General features: G+C 41.2%; 1 long non-coding RNA gene across 1 annotated transcript; it reads left to right on the top strand.

The window, feature by feature from the left end:
- The first annotated feature begins 12,785 nt into the window (after positions 1–12,785).
- On the top strand, positions 12,786–18,526 carry LOC122465035. The gene is made up of 3 exons (XR_006289556.1): positions 12,786–12,879; positions 13,545–13,641; positions 15,958–18,526. It is a non-coding gene; the product is annotated as an uncharacterized LOC122465035 (long non-coding RNA).
- Positions 18,527–22,521: the final 3,995 nt, after the last annotated feature.

The following is a 22,521-nucleotide window of genomic DNA, read 5'->3' as shown; positions in this document are numbered from 1 at the left end:
AAATACCAGTTATCACCCCAAAAGCGTAATTTCTTAAAAAAAAAAAACACAACAACAAAACCGTACAACTAATCTGTCTGATGTTATACTTTCACTAACTCTTATGGTGATTTCTCTCTTAGCTTCTCTGCTACAACTCAGAAGGCACATTTTAAACCCTACTTTGTTAGTAAAGATTTGAGAGTCTGATTGTGAGGATTGTCCTCAGTTCTAATAGGAGCTGAGGATGATTAATGTTTTGCAAAAAGCACTACACGATTTTTTGTGGCATTAGTGTGGACAGAGTAAATTATGCATGTAAAATATAAAATATTTCTATGATGTAAACAGCAGATCCTACAACTGAACACCCTCTGAAGTTCAGTTTTCTGCTACAGCTCTATTTAGTGGTGAAATTCTAGCATGTATTCTTTTTTTATATAGAGAGAGATCCTGCTGATGACACAGCAATTGAATCCAGTGTTCTTGCTAATACTTTGCATTTACATTGCTTTACATTTGTTTTGTATGACCAGACAAATTAAATAGTTCCCCGTTAGCTGCCATATGTCACCCTAACTTAAGCCCAAGAGAGAACAGCACACATTTAGGAAGAAAAGTCCGACTTCACTAGTAGGAAAAACAATTATTTAAAATGGTACATGGGAAATAATGCCCATCAAGTTCAGTATTCTGCTTCTGGCGATAGCTAATACCTGATTTTTTAGTAGAAGACCAAAACCAAAAACATCTTAATTGTGCAATGGAGGTCGGGTTGTGGTCAGGGGGTTGTTTTTTATGTTTAACTTTACTTAACTTGCAGGTACTCTACAAGGAGGAACCCATAACGGGAGGAAAACCAGCCCATTGCCAACCCCACTGCTAGCTCCCTGCATCTTTAGTGCCACACATCAGACAGGCACCCTGACCCTGGAGGCTTCCACTCAGGCACTGGTCTTGACTTGCTGGAAATGCGGCCTGCATGTCCCCACCGATGACAGCCAAACAGGGGGAACCACCCAGTATGAAAGGTGTCTGCTAGTGGAATATCTTAGAAACCAGGTAAGAGCTGCAAGTGGAGGCAGCTCATCTGTGTAGCATGCGGATGTCATCAACAGGACACACACGGCAACATCTGGGAGGAGGACGCTAGATTACAGATGACTGCGCCAGTTCCAGAGGAGGGAGGAGAACTGGCTGCTTTTCAGGGAGAAGATTGGTTGCTAACCACTTCGGGCAGTAGACAGTGGTACACCCCACCCAGGTGACCCGTTCATGCGATGAAGAACAAGCAGGCTGTGTACTGGCTGCAGGAAGTGAGAACGAGGAGCCACCTGCCCCTAAAGCTAGGAGGCTCCCAGTCACCGCACCCAAGAGGAGGCGGCAAAGGGTGGTGGCGGTCGAGGACTCCCTTCTGAGGGGGATGAAGGCATCCATCTACTGACCTGACATGATGTTCCGGGTGGTATGCTGCCTTCCTGGAGCCTGCATCTGAGATGTTAAAGAAAAGTTGCCAAGGCTCATCAGTCCCTTTGATGACTACTCCATGATGTTCATCCACTTGAGCACTGACGATACTGCCTGAGCAGATCACCAGTGACTACAATGCTCTGGGAGTGAGGGTGAAAGGCTTGTGGGGGGCAGGTTGTGTTCTCATCCATCCTTCCAGTTGAGCGTAAGGGCCCAGCCAGGAACACATGCATCCTGGAAATTAATCCATGGCTGCACAGATGGTGTTTAGGGGAGGGCTTTGGCTTCCCTGACAATGGCATGCTGTTCCAGGAACAAGGTCTGCTTGGAAGAGATGGGCTCCATCTGACCAAGAAGGGGGAAGGCATCTTCATGCACCGACTCACCAACTTAGTGAAGAGGGTTTTAAACTAGTTTCAAAGGGGGCAGGTGACCAAAGCTCAGAGGTAAGCATTAAAAAAGATGATCTTAATAGAGGGCTAGAGCTTGGGGAGAGGAAGGGGCAGGAGGGAGGGGAGACCTGGAAATTGCAATAGGGTCATAGAAGCAACAAGAGGAAAATCTGTGTGGGAATCTGCACAGCATCTTAAATGCCTCTACATAAAGACAAGGAGTATGGGGACTATAAACAGGAAGAACTGGAAGTATTTGTACATAAGCTACATTATTACTTAATTGGCATCATAGAGACTTGGTGTGATAAATCTCATGACTGAAATATTGGCATAGAGGGGTATAGCCTGTTCAAGAAGGACAGGCAGAAAAAAAGGGAGGCAGGAATTGGTAATGAAAGTGGCAGGCAATTTGGGTGAAAGTGATTATGACATGATACATTTCATGATTATAAGCAGAATAAGGAAAATGGATTTCAAAAAAGCAGACTAACAGTCTAGAGAACTGATAAGTAAGGTCCCAAGGAAAGAAAATTTAAGGTAAAATGTAGTTCAGGAGAGCTGACAGTTTCCCAAAGAGACAATATGAAAGGCACAACTGCAAACTACCCAATACAAAGGAAAGATAGGAAAAATAAGAAGAGGCCAATATAGCTCCATGAGGAGTGCTTCAATGACCTGAAAATCTTAAAGGTATCCTCCAAAAAGTTTAAACATGGAGAAATTGTTGAGGAGTACAAAAGAATAGCACAAGCAAATAGGGACAAAATCAGAACAGTTAAGGCATAAAATGAGTTACACCTAGAAAGGGACATAAAGAACCTCTCTTTATTGCCTTTTAAGTACATAAAGAGCAAGAAAAAGATGAAGGAAAGTGTAGGACTTCTACTTAGTAGGGAAGGAGAGCTAATAACTGATGACGTCAAAAAGCCTAAGGTGTTTAATGCCTATTTGCTTCAGTTTTCACTAACAAGGTTAATGGTAATCAGATACTCAACACAATTAATATTAACAACAAGGGGGAAGGAATGCAAACCAAAATAGGGAAAGAACAGGTTACAGAAATATTTAGATGTATTCAGATTGGTGGGGCCTGATGAAATTCATCCTAGGGTATTTAAGGAACTAACTGAAGAAATCTCAGAACAGTTAGCAATTATCTTTGGGAACTCTTGGAGGATGGGGAAGTCCAGAGGATTAGTGAAGGGCAAACACAGTACCTAGTTTTTAAAAGGGGAAACAAAGAGCACCTGGGCAGTTATAGGTCTGTCAGCCTAACTTTGATGCCTAGAAAGATACTGGAACAAAGTATTAAACAATCAGTTTGTAAGCACAGAGGATAATAGGATTACAAGGAATAGTCGACATGGATTTGTCAAGAACAAACCAACCTAATTTCCTCCGTTGACAGGGTTACTGGCTTCATGGATAGGGGGCAAGCAGTAGATGTGATATATCTTGATTTTAGTAAGATGCTTGACGCAGTCCCACAGGACATTCTCATAAGCAAACTAGGGAAATGTGGTCTAAATGATATTGCTGTAAGGTGGGCACACAACTGGTTGAAAGACACTCAGAGTAGTTATTAATGGTTCATTGTCAAATTGGAGGATGTGTCTAGTGGCGTCCTGCAGGGATCAGCTGTGGGTCCAGTACTAGTAAATATTTTCATGAATGTCTAGGGCAGCGTTTCCCAAACTGTGTTCCACGGAACACTGGTGTTCCACACGATGTGAATAGGTGTTCCGTGAAAAAATCGTAATTAAAAAAAATAGGGTCTTGCACTTGATTTTTGTACTATTTTATACACGCTTTCCAGTTAGAAATTGTTAATTTGAGTTATTTTACATTTCTATTTTTGCTTTGTTTTATAAAATAAAATATATTTGCACATAAATAACGCAATTTTTTATTTGAAAACCAAACTACTACAAAATAATATTATAAGTGTTCTGTAAATATATACCAGGTGTTCCGTGGCCAGAAAAGTTTGGGAAATGCTGGTCTAGGGAATAGAGTGGAGAGCATACTTATAAAATTTGTAGATGACACCAAGCTGGGAGCAGTTGCTAGCACTCTGGAGGTCAGGATAAGAATTCAAAATGACCTAGAAAAATTGGAGAATTGGCCTGAAAGCAACGAGATGAAATTCAGTAAAGACAAGGACAAAGTGCTTCACTTAGGAAGGAAAAATCAAAAGCACAACTACAAAATGGGGAATAATTGGCTAGATGGTAGTACTACTGAAAAGGATCTGGGGGTTACAAAAAGAAAAGGAGTACTTGTGGCACCTTAGAGACTAACAAATTTATTTGAGCATAAGCTTTCGTGAGCTACAGCTCACTTCATCGGATGCAGTGGATTACGAATTGAATACAAGTCAACAGTTTGATGCAGTGGTGAGAAAGGCTAATATCATTCTGGGATGTATTAACATGAGTGTTGTATATAAGATATGGGAAGTAATTGTCCCACTCTATTTGGCACTGGTGAGGCCTCAGCTGGAATATTGTGGCTTTAGGAAAGAAATGGACAAACTAGAGCATCCAGAAGAGAGCAATAAAATGATAAAAGGTTTAGAAAATCTGACCTATGAGGAATGTTTAGTCTTGAGAAAAGGGGACTGAGGTGGCAATGGGTAACAGTCTTCAAATATGTTATGGCCTGTTATAAAGAGATGGGAATCAATTGTTCTCCATGTCCACTGAAGGTAAGACGAGAAGTAATGCTGTTAATCTGCGGCAAAGGAGATTTAGGTTAGATATTAGGAAAATCTTTCTTACTATAAAGATATTTAAGCTCTGGAATAGGCTTCCAAGGTAGGTTGTGGAAGCCCCATCATTGGAGATATTTGAACAGGTTGGGCAAACACCTGTCAGGAATGGTCTAGGTTTACTCGGTGCTGCCTCAGTGCAGGGGGCTGCTTGTCCTTTCCAGCCCTACATTTTTATGATTCTTTGTTACAGGGAGAAAAACTCCTTCCTCACCTTTCCAGGTGAACAGTTTAAGTGTCCAAAAGCACGAAGTTTTATTCCTTTCATTATTGTTTACAATTGATGAAACTGTCAGTGTTGTTAATGTGCATACAGAACCTGTCTTATTGTTAATCCTGCTAAACTAAGGGCCAAATTTTCAACCTGGCTTCCATTTGCGTGTATGTAAGCACCACTGCACATACATTTTAGACACTAATACCTTCATAGCTAGTTGATAGATAGTGTTCTGCATTTTCCGTTTTAATTTGTTAAAAAAAAAAAAAAAAAAAAAAGAATTCTGGGAATTTTTCAGTGTTTGGAAAATAAACATTAAAAACAGGATGAAAGCTGGTTAAAAAAATAGAAAAATTGGGAAAAAAGAAAAACAATAAAACTTTCATAATATACACATTTTACTACAGGATAACTGAAACTTTTTTTTATGTACAAAGTTTTTTTATGTTTTTTTGTCTCTCTTAGAGCTAGTAGTTTTTTCCAGAAGTACTGGTTTGTATATACTCGAATAATTTTTTCAATGTATCCTCAGTCATGTTGAGCCTCTTGCTGTCTTGGAGGTAGTCCAACTTGGAAAATAAGTGCTCTTCATCAGTAGATCCAGGGGATACACTCGAAGGTCATTGTGCCACTTTGCTAAAGTTGGGAAGTGTGTCTTGATGACTGTTCCAAAAAGCAAGCATATCCAGTTTCACATTGTCAGCGTTAGTCATATTCATATAAGTAGTAAATTCCCCTTTCAGATTTGAAATGTCATCATTAGTGGCAAATGCTTGAAACACTCTGGCATAATGATTGTAGTCTGTTGCAAAAATTCACCTTGAGGAATGGGTGCAACACCTGGATGATATTCCAAAAAGAATCTTTGGCACCAAACACTTCAGGGTTCAGATTACAGACCATGGTCATCTTCCATTTCTCACTGAGCATTGTGTTGAAGGTTTTGAATGCTTTTTTGGTTCTCTCAATTTCTGGGGTTTGAAGAATTTCCAAAAACATCTGGGTTTTCTTGCCAGATGTTTCTCCTGCAGCTTTTGTGCTCAATTCAGTTGAGATTTTGGCTGTCAGGAAACATCTGTATTAGGAAATGTGTTGGCAGTAGTCAGAGAAAACTCCAGTGTTTTCTGTGTGTCATACAATGATTCCAAGTTTCCAACAATGAACATTACTTTGGTCTGCAGAATCTGGTGGTCATTTTGGTTATTTGTCATTCTCTTCAGAGTTTCTGGTTTAGAACCAACAAGCTCCAGTTGATCTAAAAGACACATTAGCACATGTGAAGTACTAGCTCATCCACCGATGTGGCACAACAGGGGAAGATAATCAGCAGTCAGCTCTGCACTCATCGTGCACTGTGTAAAACAAAGCCTTCAACTTGTTTGCATGCTTGAAAATGGCCCCAAATCCAATGATGCAAGATTTCACATCTTCCATTTGTTCTGCTGACAACACAATGTTAGTCAGATGAGCAGGACAGGTAATACATAGCAGCTCTGGTTTCTGACTGAGTTTAATCTCCTGTGCACACTTAGCTATGTAGGAAACAGAATCTGTGTTAGTTGTGGCCACATTTTCCCAAATTAGTTGGTAGATCTCAAACATGTCAGTCATTGCTGTGTTGACAAAATGGGTGTCAGCAGAGGGGATGAATGTCTCATCAGCACAAAACAATGTGGGTTTATTCACTTTGAAATTAAAAAAATGAAAACAAAAGGCCAAGAATTGGATGGTCCAAAGCATCAGGAGACTTGTCAGACTAGACACCACATTTCCTTCAATTCATTCCATCAGTTTAGATACTGCAGCATTGTCATTTTCTTCCAGACGCTTACGAGTGAGGTTGTCTGCATTAGGAAGGGTTTTTACTGCTGGATAGTATTGTCGCAGAAAGTCACCAATACACCCCTCTGCAATGAACAGCGGTTGTCTGGCAAAACAAAGAGCACCCACAAATTCATTGGCACAATCGTGTTGTGTCCTCTCTTTCATTAAAGCCCTGGTGCAAGCTCCTGACTGTTTATCCCACAGCTCACTTTGCTCTTTAAGCTTCTTGTGTTGCTTGCTTTCAACATGCTCTTTGATTCTGTCAGCGTGAGCCCTGACCTCAATGCTGCAGTACTTGCAGCACAATGCATCCTCTTCATTCCCGTCTTTATTTTTCTTGAAAATTTCTAAGCACTGATTTTCTTGTTGGCATTCAGGCATAGATTTCTCTTTACCTTTTTCCCTTATCTTTATCTGTGGAGCATTGATTGTTTAAATTCAGTGCCGCACTAAGTGGACTCAAAGAAATAGGCAGCCAGCATCTCCTTGTGACCAATCATAGTGCGACATTAATGTTATTTCATTTTCTGATTTCCACCATGTGTGTGTTCTTTGTTTTACACTGTGGAACTGCTTCAGTCTCAGAGCTGCCGGACACAACAATCACATAAAGCATTAATGTTTAACAAAAATAAGTACCTGAAAAAGATTTTGAGTGGATTGATAAACGAGTGTCAATCCTCGTTTATCAAACTCCTTTAATTAAAAAATCCTGGTAATTTATCAGTGAAAAATCTGTAAAAACTGGAATGCTATAGATACTATAATACTTTAATGACCACATAGTAGAATTAGTAAACACCAAAACTAATTTAGACCAGGTAGAATTTACATGGACAAACCCCAGTGCTTTTTTGCACAGATATTAAAATCTGGGTTCATAATTGTTAGTGCTTGAAAAGAGCGATAGGATATTTGAATCTGCACCAATGGGCCATATCTAGTCTAGTTTTTTGGAGTCACACTTTATACTAACTTTACATTTATAAATGGTTTCTAAAGGGTTCATAAATGGGTAAGAGCTGTTATAAGCATGTTACAAAGATGAGTAATATGTGTTACAGATGGCTATAAGCACATCAGTAAAAGGTGTTATTGATGGTTATAAGCCACAGTTATAAGTAACCTGTTGAACTGTATAACAATTTATTATAACTGATTAACCATTTAGTTTTTTTAAAAAATCAGCCATTTATTAATCCTGTATAAACAGAACCTTAATATAAATTGTGACTATGTTTGGTCATATCATAATTCGAGTGTTTGCCTTGACTTGAATTAATTAAGACAATTGTAAATGCAAATGTACACACTCCACTAACATTTCTTTCAAGACACACACACGTTTGTTACTGGTCCTGGCTGAAACAAACATCTGTAGACTGTCTACATTTACATTTACAAGTGTGTTAGTTCGAGTTAACTGGCAATCATATTGAGTTACAATGCAGCCAAAAACTCTAGTCTAGTTAGGGCTAGGGATGCCTACTGATGCCCTCTGTGACGTTCTGGGATGCAGTCCAGACCTGTGAGTGGCTGTGTCCCCACCTGCCTTTCAACTTGGAGTGTCTCACAATGCTTTGCTACTGTAGGTGCCAACCTGGGCCCTTCACAAACAGCACGGCAGTCACACCACTTTTATAGTTCAGCTGCAGCCTGCCAGCACACTCTGATCACATTCTAATTTCCACCAGCCTGGGTTACCACTTACAGGGTGACCCCAACACACTCCCTGTCCCAAATTTTCTGCAAAAACATGTGTTCCACACTTATCTACCACTCTCCTGGACAGTTCCGAGATTTTAGGTCCATTGCCCCTCTAAGGGGATCAATATGCAACAGTTTGCTACTTTAAATGGAGTTACTCATATTGGGACACACTGCTAAGCCTTTCCCTGTCAAGGCAATAGTGTCTCTTTGCGAGTTCCTCCTGCTTCCGGCCTGGTCTGATATCCAAATTCTAGAGTCCTCAGTGAGTATTTTAAATAATAAACTTTATTAAAGAAATGAAAGTAAAACCATAAGCCCGGGAGCTCCGTTGGTCAGGCAGAGTTACAGCAAGACAAACACCCACACACATCCTGAGCTAGATTGCCTGCCTGCTTGCCATAGAACTGGTAACAGTGTACAATATATTCCTATTATCAATTGACCAAGCAATACAGAGAAACAGGTTATCAAATCAGAAACTGCTACTGGGTAAGGTAAGAAACTGGTGCTAGGCAGAGTAGGACAAGTAACCTTTCCGTGAGTCACACTCACAACAGGACCTGAAGACCTGGGCTCCTCCGGCCAGGAGTCCCTTCTACATATGTGCAGATTGGCAAAGGTAACCCAGTGGACACCTTGACTGACAAACCCTAGGCTGCACTTGCTCTACTGGCCCTATGCTATTAGCACAGCCTACAGCCCACACAATTCAGTTTAAACGCAACTCTGGATTAGTTTTGATTAGAGAATAAAACAAGCATATTCAACCTCAGAGAGAGAGGTTTTAAGTTAGTACCAATATAAGGTGTTAAAGTCAGAAATCATTACAAGAGAAATAAAGATAAAATATTTCCTTGTACTAAAACTTAACAAACTAGATTTGGTTCAAGGTGAAATCCCTTGTCACGTGTTCCGAGTAGCATTACTGACCAAATTCTCATGCCAGGGTCTGCTCCCAAAGTCCATAGGCTCTTTCTTTTGTTTTCTGAATTGAACGAGAGAGAGGGGTGGATAGGGAGAGATAACTTGGGATGTATTTTCCCCTCACTTTTTTAGTTCAGTCATCCTTTGAAATGCATTTTCCTGAGGACTACCCCGAGATAAAGTTCATTCCTGCTATGAGGACAGAAACAAAATGTCTTGTGGTGAAAGAGGTTCCATGCTGTTTGCTAAGATGCAGATCTGTTTGTTCCTGCCCCCCTTCCTTGCCAAAGAATGGCCACTTGACAAGTGATTAGCCAGGTGTCATCAAAGCTGATGGGCAAAGACGTCAGCTTGTCCTTTGTCTTTGACAAACAGGTTTACCCACTTCCCAGACTTATCTGGTAAACACGCCTCAGTCATGATTTCTGCTCATGTTCATAACTTTATGTCTAGTGTTGCTATACACATTTCACCATATTATTGACCAATGAGTTATTAGTTTTCAAATTATATTTCACAAAGCATATTTTGTACTAAGATTACTACAATCGAATGTAGGGTGTAAATACAGGGCTGCATTCAGTTACAACCTCCTATGACAATTTCAGTATTTTACTGGAAAGCATTTCTAATAATAATATAATAATAAAGGGTTTTTTTACTTAATTTTCACTCCTGCTTAATTACATTGGCTTAATAGTATGTGCAGATGAGAAGACAAGTGCAGATGGCACCATTAAAAACTGGATATTTACCACCTGGACTTAAATTTACTGCAGTACTTGACATATTTTTTAGTTTAACTCTAGGGAATGCTATATATTTTTAAATGTTATTCACTGTACATTGATGTGCTGGCAGAACTAGATAGCTGAGCTGGCCAACAGTGGGCAACAATAAAAATGTAATTCCCCAGTTTGGAAATATGAATCAATAATAGTCTAGGCTTAACAGTCCATGATTGCACTGCCAAAAAAAAAAAAATGTGAGTAAGCTATGGGCAAGCTTCTAGTAATTCCATGTCATAGTCACCAAACCATCTCTACATGGATAATTCATATGCTGCATTGCTCTCTGATTTTAAATCTACGTTGAAGGCTTTTTTTTTTCTTATGTGATGATGGTTTTGTCAATGTTTGATTCTATAAAATGTCCCCCGGGACTTACTTGGTAGACAAAAAGATTCTCTATCACTATGGATTGTATTGTACTCTGCTTTGTTATGCCTACTACAAAACAGAGCCAATATTTTAAGCTCTTTTTTTCATGTTGGCAACCAACTGAAGGCAGACAAAGCACCACTCTGGGGGTGAAGGAACAGCTCAGAGAAAGAGAGATGATGAGCCAGGCGAATACTCTGCTGTGGTGTGATAGATTGAGAAATTATGGAAATTTCACAGATTTTGATTATTAACCAGCACCGTAGCAGCATTATTTTAAAATGTTATAAATCAGCCATTTTTATTCTTTTTTCATTAGCATGTGTTCATTAGCACGGCGATTAAAATCGTGACTCAGAAGTCTGACAACAGCTCAAATACAAGCACAAAAGACTCCGGCGTCTTGGATTTTAAAATGCCAGCCTTCTTTTATTATTATTATATTCAGGCACTGTTATGCTTTTTAACCTTTCAGGATATGAGTGGAAAGACTGTTAAGCTGAAGTGGACATGACTGTGTAGGTATGTTCCATTTCTGGCAGTTCTATTCCATGGTCAGGGAATGGTAACAGGCTTAAAGAATCCTTGAAAGGACAGTGCTGCTGGGATTGTGCAGATATTGAATTGCAGATAGACCCGTTATCAACATAGCAGAATGCGATATAGACATAAATGTCTAAAACACTGGCCATTGTTTAAAAAAGAAAAACAGCATCGAGAGAAGAGCTTGCGGAAGTTGTTTGCATTTCACACATTTCTTGTGTCTAAATTGAGAAAGGTTTCAGAAAAAATTATGAATGTGCCACAGGATGGATTCTAGCGACCGGCAACGATAAAAATAGTAGATGCATTTTGCACCTGTGCCCTGCCTCTTATGTGGACTGCTCAAGGGCTAACTACACCAGCAGCAAACACCATAGGTCTCGAGTATAAATAAATAAATAAATCCATTTGGGGGCAAACCTTTAAAACATCAGCTTTCTATTCTGCCTTGCCTTGCTTTGCTGGATGTTTTTCATTCCCAAGTCAACAGCAAAGCCTAGTGTAACCTACTTCTTCAAAAGGGACCAATGACCTTGTATACTCATCCTGAAACTGTTTTAACTTCCACCAGACATTTATGTCTCTAGCTGACCATTGTATACGGTGTGTCTTACATTGAAAGTCTATTAGCATACTGAGTCAAATGCTAATGAAGAGATTGCAGGAAGAGGTGAACAGTGGCCAGGGGGAGGGGAGGAAAACCCTGTTTACAAATGAAGAACAAGGAACTGGTGTAATGTATCACAGAAAGATGCCATGGCATCATTCATCTGGGGGAGAGAAGCTGCCAGTGGGATTGGTCTCACGAAAGGAGGCTTAGGCCTGGTCTTGGCCATCCAGGTTGAAAATGCTGTGAGAAGGACTTTGGATGAGCAATGCCTTCTTAGCAAGAGGTCATCTTGTTAGTTGAGTCTAGGCTCTAGAATGCATGTAATGATTTTATTTTATATGTAACCCTTTGTTTCCAATATTTCTGCTTCCTATCATTTGAATCTCTGTTTTTCATTAAATAAACTTATACTTGTTTTCTCCATAAACAAATCTAAGCTCTGCATGTTGAGCAGTGCTGGGGTCTAAAGGGTAACTAGTGAACAGTGGTGTACTGTTGCTTTGGGAACAGCGACTCTGGTGATTCTGTGAGTGTCTAGTGGATAAAGGGCTGGACACTGCACGATGCTCAGAGCCTATGTACACAGAGAGAGGAGTACTCGAGATTGTGGGGTATCAGGGAGCTGACCAGGGCCTGCACACACAAGGCTTCTTCACAGTAAGGACAGGTGTAGTGAGGTGCCTCACAACCCTGGGTACACCTGGAAAGCATCACAATGAAGTTACAGGTATCTAAAATTGGAGAACCCCAAAATCATTTAAAGAGAAAGAAAGAAAGAGAGAATGAAAATCTTCCCCTGTATTTTTAAAAGAAACCCTTCTCCTTCCCCCATCACACCAACACAGCTGTTTGGATGATGCAGGAATCCGAGAAGGCCACTATGCCAAGGCAACCCAAGAGCTGTCTAGCAGAACAAATCAGATAATACAGGAGGGGGGAAAGGGATAGTTTAAAGATAGCTGTTAGTGTAACCCACGTGACTAATGGGGAGATCTCTCTTTAGGAGATCTATTGAGAAGTGAGGAGGGGGTGAGAATGAATTGTGTCGGGGTCATTGTTGCTACACAGGTGCACAATTAGTGCTCCACAGCCAGAAGTTTCTGCAATTGGGTGTGGTAGTTTGGGGCAAATAGGTTTCCTGTAACTGGACTCAGACTCTACTGAGGGTAAGTAGTCAGAGCAGCTACTTTACAAAAGGACACGTGGGTTGGGAGACGCTGAGGCACAGAAACAGAAATCAGGTGGTTTTCCCCTAACTCTGAAGCATTTTGCGGCAGGTTAGTGATATTGTTAGCCTTCCAACAGGGATGCCCTAGTGGAGTTAATTATAGAAAGGGGAAATTGGGAGGGAAAACTCTTTTATTTCATTATAATCATATACTTTGAATATTATTTGATTTTAGCCAAACCGTTTTAGTTAAATTGTCTCAACCAGTATGGTTCATCAACTCTTTTCTTATTTAAATGGGTTGATGGGGGAAAAAGTCATTTATATTTCGCTGCAAGGGAAATACTACCTAGATGGAGCTACTATAAGGTGGGTGCCTAACTGGTTGGAAAACTGTTTCCAGAGCATAATCAGTGGTTCACAGTCAATCTGGAAGGGCACATCGAGTAGGGTCCTGCAGGGATCAGTTCTGGGTCCAGTTCTGTTCAAAATATTCATGAATGATTTAGATAATGGCATAGAGAGTACTGTGACCAGGTTGGGGCAGATGGCTACTGGAGAGTGGTAGAAGACAGATATATTAGCCCCAGTTAAGCAGGTCCCTTCTCCCAGGGTACGGTAAGAGGGACAGTTCCAGAACAATCAGGAACTTGCTGGAACCAATTAAGGCAGACAGGCTAATAAGGACACCCAGAGCCAATTAAGAAGCTGCTAGAATCAATTAAGACAGGCAGGCTAATCAAGGCATCTGGTTTAAAAAGAACCTCACTTCAGTCACTGAGGGGCACGCAAGGAGCTAAGAGTGAGAGGGCGTGCTGCTGGAGGACTGAGGAGTACAAACGCTATCTGGCATCAGGAGGAAGATCCTGGGGTGAGGATACAGAAGGTGTTGGGAGGAGGCCATGGGGGAAGTAGCCGCCCAGGGAGTTGTAGCTGTCACACAGGTGTTACACAAAACACTGTAGACAGCTGTGATCCACAGGGCCCTGGGCTGGGTTCCCCCCATCCTCCCAACTCCCTATTGGATAAAGGAGGTGTTGACCGGGACTGTGGGTCTCACCAGAGGGGAAGGTCCCTGGCCTGTCCCCAGACCAACTAGGTGGACCAGAGGAGACTGTGGGGATTGTTCTCCTTCCTTTTCCCTATGCTGGCCAGTGATGAGGTTAGCTGAGTGAACGGTAGGCTTGAGCCACTAGCAAAAGTGGCCAAACTGAGGGCTGCCGTGAATCTCTGAGGCGAGCAAATCTGCCAATAAGCACAGGACCCACCAAGGCAGAACTTTGTTATAGTACACATAAAGTTTGTGGATGATATCAAGCTGGGAGGGATTGCAAGTGCTTTGGAAGATAGAATTAAAATTCGAAATGGTCTGAAGTAAATAGGATGAAATTCAATAAGGACAAATGCAAAGTACTCCACTTGGAAGGAACAGTCCATTGCACGTATACAAAATGGGAAATGACTGCCTAGGAAGGAATACTGTGGAAAGGGATCTGGGGGTCATAGTGGAGCACAAGCTATGTGGGATCTGGGGATCATAGTGGAACTTGAGTCAACAGTGTAATGCCTTTTTTTTTTGGAGTTGATTGTGGGGAGGCTAACCCTGTGCAATCCTTGCTGAAAATGCTCAGTGACTGAATGCTGGGGCTCTGTGGGAGTAGTTTTTAGGCACTAGTAGAAGGGCAATGAAGTAAACTCTAGCCCACTCAAAGGTTACACAACTGTTCAAGTTAGTATGTTACTTAACAACACTTTTGATTTCCTATTGTGACATTCACCTTGTCTGTGATACTATTGTCAAGATAATTTCTACCACTAACTGTGTTGTAGAGACTGAAATAGTTAGGGAAAATGAGGAACATGCCCATGTAGTTTCAAATTCAATTACTGCATAAAATAGTGTATAAAGTATGTTCAGCTCTTAAGAAGAGTGATATACAGTTAGGGATGGAGGGAATCTAAAATAACTAGGCTTGGCAGTATTAGATTTTTTTTTATTGGTAAATGTTGGTAAATCTCAATTTCACTGTATACAAACAAACCCACACAAAAAATATTTTCACCAATAATAATTAGGCATGAAAAAATTAGATATTTATTGGTAAATGTTGACTTCACTGTTGGCACACAAACCAACTATAAATGTTTCCATAAATAATTATTGAAATTTACAGCTAGGTGAAGCAAGAAAAATGCTGCTTGAAAGCTTGTTTGATTTAAGCATATTTACTTTATATATTTTGACATGCAATCTTGATAATTTGTTTAATTGTTTAACAATTATAAAGCTTTAACTTTTTCAATCTCAGTGTCTATTATCATTAAATAATTATTGACTGGTCCCCTCCCATGATTTCCCACAATTTGAAAATTTAAACCAATCATTAAAAAATGTTTTAACCCCTTCATTTTGAGCAACTGTGAAAGTGAAAATTGATAAAAATTGGAAAAGTGTTTGAAATAAACATTGGTATTTCCATGGTACTATAAAAATAAAAATTGAATTCTACCAAGCCTAAAAATAACCCCAGTTACTGGTGCAGAGTGAGAGTGGGGGCCAGACTTCAAACATAGAGTATTGTAAGAGAGTTACTGTGCTGGCTTTGTCTGTATGTGAGACATCCAGAAACAGCCCCTAAACTTTAGGTGTGGCTCCCCAGATGAGAAAGTTCCCCCTCTCAGGAAGTAACCCTGGAAAGAGCTTCAGGTTGAGGACATACTTCCTGCCTGGCAGAGAAGGTGGAAGTGGCTTTGAATCCGCAGCAGCAGTGTGGAGCAGCCTCCGTACCCACTTTGAATATATGCTCTGTCACTTACTACGTTCATGCCAGTGTGGTCATTTCAAGGATTCTGCCTGCTGTGTTAGTCCACCAATATAGAGACGAAAGGTCCTACAACAGTATTTTGTGGCAATGAAAGACTATAGTCCAGGCCTGTCAGCAATGACAGTTTATATTAATAAACAATGGCTAATACAAAAGATTTATAAGGCGGCTCTAAAATTAGTCAGCAAATAACATCATGCAACTAATACCAAACACACCTTTAAATAGTATTAGAACAGGAAAATCCTAATTTGGGAACTAACATGAGCACATAGCTAATAAACCCAGCCTAGTGTTTGCTCGACCAGCTAACACTTGTTTCTGACTGCCTTGTCTAAACTCGGATTTTAATTGAATCACAGCCCAGCCCCCAGAAGGACGACTGGGAGGTCCTCAAACCAAGGAGAAGAAGTGTGTGAGTCCAAGGAGGGCTCCATGAAGCTGGATGCTGGTGGCATGCCAAAACCTGTCTGAATCACAGCACAGCTCCATGAAGAAGTGCTGTGGAATCCCTTAACCAAAAGGAAGGAGTTGTGAATCCAGGGACCACTGCAGGAGGAGACCTGTGGGAAAGACTCTCCAGAGAGGTCAGGGGCTGCAGTGGGACTGGCAGAGCTCCCTGGCACAGAGGGAATTGGGATCCTGAAGCTGCCTGATGTCCAGGTAAAGCCCCCCACTTCCACCCAAGACTCCTGCACCTACCTCTGAATCCCTCTACTCTTCGACACACCACCACAGGCCCCTGCACTCCAGCCAGAACCACTTCCCTCAGGGCTTGTCTTCAGTACCGTGCTAATTTGGTGCCGCTGCATTGAGGCAGTGGTGCCAATGTAGCACACCTGGTGAAAAAGTATTACATCAACAGGAGAGCTCTCTCCCATCAACATGATTGCTCCAACTCAACAAGAGGCAGAAGCTATGTCAGCGGGAGAGTGTAGACACCGCTTTAAGTCAATGTAAGTTACATCGCTCGGGGGCTGGTTTTTTTCACACCCCTGAGCAACATAACTTACATCGACTTAAACAGTAGTGTAGATAAGTTCCTAGTCTAACCTCACTAGAGCTGGGTGGGAGGGGACAGTTTTTCTACCTTGTGAAACTTTGTGATTTTTTTTTTGAAATTTTTTCCATTCTGCACTCGGATGAAACTGAGACCTTTTGAAGTTTTTCACAAAAAAATCAGAAAGAGACCCACTCGCCCCACAGTAGCCAATAGCCTGGTAGTTAGGGCACTCACCTGGCATATGGAAGACCCAGCTTCAAGTACGTGCTTGGAATTGGGCACACCTGTGACACATTCCAGGTGAGCATCTTGACTACCAGGTAGTTTTGGGGTTTGGGTCTCTATGATTTAGACCAGAAGTTCCATCTTAGACCTGAGAAACGTCTCCTGACAACGTTTACTCAAAACCATATGTTGCCACAAAAAGTTGTGGTTTTTAACAATTGGCATTTGCTGATGAAACATTTTGTTGAAAAATTCCTGACCAGCTCTAAACCTCATATCCTCTAACTTTCCTACTCAGACTCTCCCAGTCAAACTCTCTTCTCTCCTAATTTCCCCCCAGGCAGATCTCCAGCAGCCAGAGTCAAAACTTATTTTACTGTGAAATTCATAAACACCGAATCCTATTACATTGTAAAATAAATGTGTTCAAAAAGGAGAAAAATGGGCATGTGGTACATCAAATATTGTGTTTTGTTATTTTTAAGAAAGTGGTATGCAAACCAATAAAGTTGGAAATCTGCCCTATTTAATACAATCCCCAGTTTTGTGGTGCCTTCAGTATTGCAGCCTTTCTGCTTAGAGCTTTGTCTGCAGACTTGATACCAGATGGTGGGGCTGTTGATATGCTATTGTAGATTCCTTACAGCATAACTAGGGTATTAGTTTCAGGTTGCTTTTGTTGCAGGCAGAGAAACATTAGTTGCTGTTAGCTGTTGTGATCTAGTTACTATGCGTGGTTCTGTTCATCATCTCTGGTCTCACTTCTACCTGTCCATTTTTTGTGGGAAGAGGGTTGGTTCAGATTTTGTTGTTTCTATGTAATTTTCCATCATCGTATATTCTTTGATTTTCTCATGTTGGTGAGGTCTATAGTTGGTTTCCTTTAGTGTTTTTCTTTGCCAGAAACTGAGATGTTTTTCAAAAGTCCTGTTGTCTCAGACTTTGCAGTGATGATTCTGTGGCCTGTTTGCTTATTTATGAATTTTCCATCCTCTCTTTTTTCTTTCCCATCATGTAATGTTCTTTCCTGAATCTTTATGTATTCCCCAATATAACAGAGAAGCAGTGTGCAGTATCCCCTACTTCCTCTTCTCTATACACACCTTATCTTTAGTTGCACTGCTGATTTACTAGATCTAGTGATAAGACCTAGTACTTGAATCTTCAAACCTCTTTGCAAACAATGAATTTCCACAAAATCCCTGACAGTTAGGTAAATTTCCCAATGGGCAAAGTGACACATAAAGTTTAAAAGCTTGATCCAATACTCATTAAAGCAAATCTCTTGATTTTTCCTTCAAATTCTGTATTTTAACAGTGGCACTCTTTTTCTAACTTGTTCTTCACGGCACCTCTGTGACTCTTTCATGGTTAAAAACAGTCCATGGAGAAAGATCCTAAAGAAAAAAGGTTTTGGCCATGATATTAAATTTGAGATACTGAAAGACCATGCACAATGTAGGACAAAATATTAACAATTGTTACATTTATACTGAGGTTCTTTCTTTACATTTTTGAAAATTATTTTTAACGCCTCAAATGAGGATCAATAATTTCTGCCAGTTTCACTTCCTGAAAGCAAATAAATCCATTACAGCATAGCATGTTATGAAGTAAGACATTTCAATGACACAGACCGCTAAAGAGAGAGTTTGAAGACCTAAAAACCACTTGGTTTGAACAGCTTAGGAAACAGATCATGATAGGCACTAACCTTTATGGAAAAGTCTTCTGCAACTTAATAGGGATGAAAACAATACAGTTTGATAGAAATTACCCTAACAACCCGTAGGCTGTAATAGAGAATATAATTCTCTGTTTTTGAACCATGTTATAGAATTCTATAGTAGAGATGTAATTCTCTATTCAAATCAAAGGGATGGTTTAAAATCCTATCGAAAGGATATAATTGTCTACTCAATTCTATAAGACTTTTCCATACATGAAATTCTCCCTCCCTACACACAGCTAATAAATGGGGTTTGGTTGAGTGTTGTTTGGAGAGGGAGGGACTAAATCATCTTCCCCAGGAGGTGGAATGAGAGCAGAGTGGTGAGTGGCTGCTGCTGCATTCCATATATGGAAATCGCCTCTGTGGCCACTGGGCGCTCCTTCAGTCGTATGTGGGTTTCGTCTGGTGGAGCTGCATAATCACAGGTCCACACAGATGAAGCCCTCAAAGAACACAGCTGTGCACAGTGTGCAGGGCTATTTATCTCTCCCCCCACAACACACACACACAAAAACACCCCACTCTGCATGGACTTTCCTTTTTGTGTGGTGGCAGAGGAGCCACGGATCAGACTGGTCCTACTGAATTTCAGATTATGAGTCCACACATAGGTGATCACCTGTCCCTTATTTAAAGGGATGTCCCCTGACCATTTTAAATATTAAATTAAAACTTATGATGATTGCACTGTATACTTGAGAGAAAAAATACATGATATGCTAAGGGAAATGGTGTTCTCCTAAAATATCCCTTCAAATAAAGCCTTGTCCTATATTTTTCATGTGGATTTCCCTTATTTCCATCCAACAACAGTGGCCACTCTATCCACAGAGAAGTTGGGAAGGGACAGGATTTGGGTATGTGTGTGGATTCTTGAAGGATCCTTAAATCAAGTGTGATGGGGCAGCTGCCCCTCACTGGCAGAAAAGGGGTTAAAAGCAGCCCTAGGGAGGCCACGCAGGAGGCAGCCAATCAGAGAAGGTCTGAAGAGAGAAGCCAATCAGGGCCAAGCACACCCATATAAAAAGGAGTTGCAGGGCAGAGGAAGTCAGATCACTGCTGGGAGCCCAGGGAGAATGACTGTGTCTCTGGAGGGCTGAGTGAACTGCCAGCACCCTGGACAGAGCAGTGCTGCCTGCAGGAACCTGGGGAGCGGGAGACAGCTCCTGTCTGGCTGCTGGAGTTCGCAGGCTGAGGCCCTGAGGCAAGGGCAAAGAGGATGCTGGAGCCACAAGGAAGTGGCCAGAGAATTCACTGCAGTAGCCATTAAAGGAAGTGGCTGAACAGCAGCCTGCAGCTCTCCAGGAAGGGAGGAGCACAGTATGTGGCACAGCCGGAGGGCTGTGTCATTGAAGAGGATGCCGCGGCCCTTGGAGAGACATGGGTCCTAGAGCAGTAGTGACAGTGGCGAGGCACCACCCGAAGAGGGCACACTAACACACAGAGCTAATTCCCAAGACAGCCAACAAGAGGTGCCAGAGTGGTGAGTGAATCCCGTCACATCAGGATATAAGTCCCTTTTTTCCTCGTCTAGACATGTCTTAATAGATGAATGTTTAAAAATGTGTTAGCTCACACAGTTCAACTAACATGCATCTGACCACTAATGTTGATAGATTTTAAAGATGTTAAATCCTGTTAGTTGGTTGAGGTCAACCCTAGGCTCATTTTAGGGTTAACCATGAGTGGCTAACATATTTTTAAAGGTGTTAAACCCTGTCTGCATTGATGTTTTAACTTTATCTATTTTCCTAGTCTGACAGCGACAGCAAGTAGATAATTAAATTAACCATAGTTACACTACATTTAGAAGTTAAATCCACCCATACAGGCTGTATACTATTTTCAATATGCCTAACTTAACTGATCACTTTTGAAATAGTTTGACTCTGTCTTTTTCTGGACCATTCACTGTGAACAATCTGTTCAAAATAAAACAGAAGAGCAATAAAGAAACTACAATAAAACCAGTCTCACTTTGAAGATCTGAACCATTATTAACGTGAGGAAGTGCCTCAGTTCAGGAAGTTAGGTGAAATGCACACTGGAAAGAAGTCTGTGAAGAAGATTGTCCATTTGTGTAAATCAGCAGAGCTCCATTGAAGTAAGTGGATCTGCAGAATTTACACCAGCTCAGATTTGGCCCAATATCTGCTGCAGACTTTTGCACTGGAGATGAGGGATAGAGAGAGATGATGCGGAGGAGAAATGTTTGCACAGAAATTTCCAACACAATCTTTATATTTACATGTTGAAGACAAATATCTTAGAGAAAAATAAGAACTTTATCACTGGTGAAGTGTGCATATAATTTGATATTGTCTCTACTGGAGAACACTGCACTCTTAGTAAAAAAAAGTGTGTATTTTTGAGACACAATACCTGCTCAGACATTTTTCATTTATCTTCATGGTGATTCATTAGAATGATATGGGATTTCCAAGGGAAGTGAGATTTGCAGTTGAAATAACATTTTCCTACTGGGTTGCCCACCTCTCCAACAGAAGTGAGAGGAAGAGCTTCTGTATTTATGTTTAGCCTATCTTTCTGTTGCATGTTGAACAAGTGTCTGGAAAATAGTTGCACACCAAGCTTAACACAGGAGAAGCACTACTTTTCATGCCATTGTACCCTTCAAATGACAAAGCCACTGCTGGATGTACAATTGAGATGCCGGAGGAGTTCAGCGGAGCAAAGCATGCCTAACTAACATAAGGCAGTGGTGATGGAAGTATCAAAAACGGCTTGGGACCTATGACTCCAACCAGAACTCCAGCCCTCTCTATAAAACTAATCGATTACCAAAGCTATGTTCTAACGAGGACTGAAATGACTTTCTGCTCATTTCATGTTACCAGGAGAGCGCAGGCAGAAGGGCGATATACAATAATTAGAAAAGTAACGATTGATTAATCAGTCGATCCTCATGACCTGCCTGCGCACATAACCAAGAATGGGAAAGGGCAATGGAGATGGTGAAGATGAATGATTGTCATTGTGGCCTGGATCACAGTTGACTCTTTGTGAAAGTTACCTAGTGCCACAGTGAACAAGGGAGAGCATCTCGGGGCAGCATGAACGTGCTGGATGAGGCAACCAAAAGACAGCCATATGGGAAAGTGGCGCCATGTATTAATATTTGTCATGGTAGGATTCTTTGTAAAGGCCATAGGCCACATCCTCACCTGCTGCAAATTGGTGTGAACATTGTTTTGTTCCTTGTAGCCATATTACAACTATTATAAAACCGCCATAACAATGATGGTCATCAACTGTTCTTTACCTGCAGTGTTGAGAGGGTCTCTAAGAGCCATAACTCGGCAAGAGGTAGTGGTGATCCTGATTCAACAGCATCCCAGGGCTGTACGTTTCCGATTATGAATATAGGAACCTAATCTAAGTAGTATTAGTAACAAAGAGAGGCCTTCTGGTCCAAAATGTCTGCCTAATAGTCTATACATATTTTTAGTCTATTCACTGCTTAAGTGAGCATTGTTAATGTTGAGCATCACCACGCTAATGTTTAGCTTCCTCGGAAATCACTGGGATTCACAAAGCCTGAATTAAGTGCCTAGGCTTCCTATACAATGAATGGGGAGAGGTGCACAAAAGCCAGCATGCAAGGTGGCTCCCTGCCTAAACTAGGCAATGGGATTTGCCCAGGTGAGGGGTGTGTCCTAAGACCTGATTCTCTCAGGGAGTTCAGTGCCTAAGACCCGGCTGTAGGGAAGCACCTTCCCCGCTATCGATTCACAACTGCAATCCCTTTCTTGGCATTAGGCGCCTATGCCATTTTAGCAAGGAGATGGGTTACGGGTGGGAGGAGGACGACAATGACCTCACTTACAACTTTTAGCCCAGTGATTAGGGTACTCACCTAGGATGTGAGACCCCCAGTTCAAGGCCCCCCTTCACCTAAGGGGGAAATGGGATTTGAACAGGAAGGCTGTGACCTCTCAAGAACAT

Source organism: Chelonia mydas, chromosome 3, assembly GCF_015237465.2.
Source record: "Chelonia mydas isolate rCheMyd1 chromosome 3, rCheMyd1.pri.v2, whole genome shotgun sequence".
Lineage (NCBI taxonomy): Eukaryota > Metazoa > Chordata > Testudines > Cheloniidae > Chelonia > Chelonia mydas.
The sequence above is the reverse complement of the archived record's forward strand: the minus strand, read 5'-3'. Positions and strand labels throughout refer to the sequence as shown.